Genomic DNA, 4970 nt, shown 5'->3' on the forward strand with positions numbered 1-4970 from the left:
CAGATGGGCAGAGCATCGCCCCCTGGTGGGCATGCTGGGTGGATCCCGGTCCGGTGCATGGGGGAGTCTGACTGCTCCCTGTTTCCAACTTCAGAAAGTACAAAAAAAAAACAAACCAAAAACAAACAAACAAAAAAACATTGCTGGGACGCTTTCCCCTAGAGTACCTGGTTTAGTAGATCTGAGATGGAGTCTGAAAATTTGCATTTTTAGCAAGTTTCCAGTTGATGAAACATTGAGAAGACAGTCCTGGAAAATACAAGTTATCAAACACATTCCAGAGGATTTTATCCCGGGCCTACCCTGACCTACCAGCTCTGGGCAGCCTTAGTGGTAAAGGATCAGCATCTTGGGCTCATCTGTAACCCACACTCTGCCTATCAGTGTGCCTTGGCTCACCTGTTGGGAAGCTCTGTACTAGGATTTGTACTCAGATATATTAGTTGTCTATTGCAGCATAAAAAATTACCTTCAGCAAATATGGGATGACAGAGGATAATTTGACTTTAGGTGGTAGGCACACAATAAAATATATAGATCATGGGTCATAGAAATGTACATTTGTAACCTATGTAATCTTTTTTTTTCCTTTTTATTCTTTTTGTATTTTTCTGAAGCTGGAAACAGGGAGAGACAGTCAGACAGACTCCTGCATGCACCCGACCGGGATATACCCGGCACGCCCACCAGGGGGCGATGCTCTGCCCATTCAGGGCATCGCTCTGTTGCGACCAGAGCCACTCTAGCGCCTGGGGCAGAGACCAAGGAGCCATCCCCAGCAAAAAATTGGGCCATATTTTGCTCCAATGGAGCCTCGGCTGCGGAGGGGAAGAGAGAGACAGAGAGGAAGGAGAGGGGGAGGGGTGGAGAAGCAGATGGGCGCCTCTGCTGTGTGCCCTGGCCAGGAATCAAACCGGGGACTTCTGCACGCCGGACCGACGCTCTACCACTGAGCCAACTGGCCAGGGCCACCTATGTAATCTTATTAACCAATGTGACCCCAATAAATTTAATAAAACATAAAAAAATATAAAAAATTACTATCAGAATTACAGCTTATATTTATTACTCACAATTTCTCTGGGTCAGCAATCTGGGCATGGCTTAGCTGGGTCTTCTGGCTCAGGCTCTAAGGAGGCTGTAGTCAAGATGTAGGGAGGTGCTGCTGTCATCATCTGGGGCAGAATCTGCTTCCACGTTAACTCACTTGGACTGACTTGGGTCAGTCCTCCCAGGCTGTTAGGCCAGAGCCCTCAATGTCTGTCGTGTGAGTCTCTCTGTGGCTACAGCCTGCTTCAACAACTTGCTTCTTGCAAGTAAGAAGAGACAGAGCGAATGAGAGCTAGGCAGAGTCAGTTTTTTGAAACTTCATCTCAGAGGCGACATCCTATGACTTTTGCTGTGTTCTATTGGTTAGGAGCTATTAGGTTTAGCCCATTTTTAAGGGGAGGGAATTACATGTGGTAGGGTCAATGCATATGTTCAGCTTTCCTGGATAGTGTCACTAACTCTCTAACAGTGTATGATAGTTACATTACTACAGACTCTCAGCAATACTTGCTATTGTCAGACTTTTTAATCAGTGTTAGTCCGGTGGGTATAAAACAGTAACTCATATTTCTCTAGTAACTAATGAGATTGAGCATATTGTCATATATTTATTTACCACCTAGATGTGTTCTGTGCAAGGCTGTTCTTATTTGTCTATTTTATATTAAATTTTTGTCTTTTTCTTATTGATTTGAAGACACTATATCGCTGGATATTAACCCTGTGTCTACTATATGTGAAGTGAGTATCTTCCTCCAGTTTTGGCTTCTGTTTTCACCCTCTTGATTTCTTTTGAGGAAAGCAGTTTTATTATTTTAATGTAGTTGCATTTATGTTTCTAGTTCGGTGTTAAGAGATCCTTTGCTACTTCCAAGTTAGAAAGATAAATTCTACATAGTCTTCTAAAGTTTTAAAGTTCTGTCTTAAAATCCTTTATCATCTAAAATTGATCAATTTTTGTGTATAGTGTAAGGTAGAAATTCACTTAATTTTCCCTTCATATGGCTAATCAATTAATATTTTTAAAATTATCTGTCCTCCTCCTCTTAATCTGCAGCGCGATAGTTGGTGTCTTTACATACTCCTCTCTTCATGAGTCTTATTCTGGACTCTTGGTCCACTCTCTATCTCTGAACTAAAAATATGTTTATTATTAATGACTTCATAACATATTTTAATATCATTGCTCTTAGTTGTTCTCCAAGATTGTTTTGGCTATTTCTGGCTTGTTGCTCTCTTATATTTTAGGATTGGCTTGTCAAGTTCCATGAATAGAATACCATTAAACCTTTAGTTCATTCTTAGGAAAATATTGTTCACATTTTCTTAATGTTCTTTTTTAGAAGTTCATGCTTTTCTGCCTAGATGGCTTGCAGATCTTTTGTCAGATCTATTCCAAGACGCCTTATATTTATTTTTTGGTGCCTCTGTAATTAGCTTCTTTCTTTTCTTATTTTATTTATTTATCTATTTATTTATTTTTGCTTAGAAAATTAAATTTAATAGGGTGACATTGGTCAACAAGGATACATAGATTTTGGGCAAACATCTCCACATCATTCGGACAGTTAATTATGTTGTATATCAGTCAACATAAGTCAGATCAATATAAGGCGATGGTGCATCTTTCTTTTAATCTTGACTTCTATATATTTGTTGCTGGTATAGATTTGCAACTATATATTTCCATTAATCTTATACTGGCCTGAAAGTTTCTCTTCCTAGTTCTTATCTGGTTTTAGTACCAAAGCTACTAAAGTAGCCTGAGATGATGAACTGGACACTATTTCCTCTCTATTTTTCAAGATTTAATGTAAGATTGGCATAATCATTGAACTGATAAGAACAGATACTACACTTGATCTTAGCCAAAAGGCCGAGAAGCGATAGATTGGCATAATCATTGAAATGTTTGCCTGTGCCTGCCTTTAGAAATAGCCTTCCTTCTTATAGGAAGACTCATAACTACTATCAATAACTAAAATATCTTTATAGTGACAGTAGGGTTTTCTCTCTGGTGTACCATGTAAGTAAAGTGATGTGTTCTGAATGGGCTTCAGAGATTCTAAACCAGTGGTAGTCAACCTGGTCCCTACTGCCCACTAGTGGGCGTTCCAGCTTTCATGGTGGGCGGTAGCAGAGCAACCAAAGTATCAATATAAATAAAAAGATAGATTTAACTATAGTAAGTTGTTTTATAAAGATTTATTCTGCCAAACTTAGCGAAAATCCGACATAAAGTACTTGGTAAGTAATTATTATTATATGCTTTAACTTGCTGTAACTCTGCTTTATAAATTTTATAAAGTCAAGTTACTTCCCTATTTTATAAATCACCATTACTGTGGAACTGGTGGGCAGTAGAAAATTTTACTACTAACAGAGATACAAAAGTGGGTGGTAGGTATACAAAGGTTGACTACCCCTGTAAACCCTCAGCCCTCCAAGGTAGGTAGCTGAGAAGGGACATGGGTTGCAGGAGCCCCTGGCCAAGATGCTTCTGGTCATAAGCATTTTCATCCCTTTACCTTACAGTGCCTTTGATATCTATCACTAAAGATTTTTTACTTTTCCATAAAGCGCTTGCTCATGTTTTATTGGATTTATTTTAAAGTGTCTTATAATTTGTTGTCATTGTAACTGGCATCTTCAACAGTCCTTTCTAAATATTTATTGCTAAAGTATTGATTTGCAATTATAGATTTTCTATTGATTTTATTTATGGTGAACACTCTTATTAATACTAATATATTTTCTTCTACAATAGCTATTGTATGTGTGTGTTGCATGATGGGAAGACAGTTGGGAAGCTTGCTTTAGAGAAAGTCTAGCCTTGGTTTCTTCATGGAATTGAAAGAGCTATTTGCTTCAAAGGAGTGTTATAAAGACTCAATGAGTTAGTCTAAATTAAGCAATAGAATAGTACGTTGGAAACAGTAAGTGTTTACCCCAGCTGTTATCCTTATTTTTACAATTTTCCTCTTCTTTACTTAAGACCTTGTGTTTCCTGCCCTCAGGCTCAACCTGATGCCCTAGGCCAGGGGTCAGGAACCTTTTTGGCTGAGAGAGCCAATAACACCACATATTTTAAAATGCAATTCTGTGAGAGCCATACAACGACCCGACCTGTGTACCTTACGCATTATCCAATAAAAATTTGGTGTTGTCCCAGAGGACAGCTGTGATTGGCTCCAGCCATCTGCAACCATGAACATTAGGAAATGAATGGATTGTAATACATGAGAATGTTTTATATTTTTAATGTTATTATTATTATTTTTATTTTTTTAATAAATTTTTATTAATGGTAATGGGATGACATTAATAAATCAGGGTACATATATTCAAAGAAAACATGTCTAGGTTATTTTGTCATTAAATTATGTTGCATACCCCTCACCCAAAGTCAGATTGTCCTCCGCCACCCTCTATCTAATTCTCTGTGCCCCTCCCCCTCCCCCTCTCTCCCTCCCTCCCTCCCATATCCTCCCTCCCCCCACCCCTGGTAACCACCACACTCTTGTCCATGTCTCTTAGTCTTAACGTTATTATTTTTTTATTAAAGATTTGTCTGCGAGCCAGATGCAGCCATCAAAAGAGCCACATCTGGCTCGCGAGCCATAGGTTTCCGACCCCTGCCCTAGGCCACCTTTTGTGGAGTCTTTTTTCCACAAAAGTTTTGGGTCCTTACTCCCAGGAAAATGCAAAAACACAATTTCGCATATGATTTAAGGACGGTCAATATCCCCTTACCTACACGCAAGGGTCTCCCTCTGCCTCCGAAAGATTTGTGGAATCAGGCTAAGCATACCGCTATAGAACAACCCTCCCGGTTTCCGAGAGGGGCTGAAGCTGTTCTGGAGGGACAGCCTGGGAGCTGGGATTACTTTACTGTGCTCCTAGTCTGGCTGTGACACTGT

At 39.5% G+C, this 4970-nt stretch overlaps 1 pseudogene; it reads right to left on the reverse strand.

Annotated features, from left to right (window-relative positions):
* Positions 1 to 2772: 2772 nt before the first annotated feature.
* LOC136306994 (U2 spliceosomal RNA) lies at positions 2773 to 2938 on the reverse strand (annotated as a pseudogene).
* Positions 2939 to 4970: the final 2032 nt, after the last annotated feature.

Source organism: Saccopteryx bilineata, chromosome 5 (assembly GCF_036850765.1).
Source record: "Saccopteryx bilineata isolate mSacBil1 chromosome 5, mSacBil1_pri_phased_curated, whole genome shotgun sequence".
Taxonomy (NCBI): Eukaryota; Metazoa; Chordata; class Mammalia; order Chiroptera; family Emballonuridae; genus Saccopteryx; species Saccopteryx bilineata.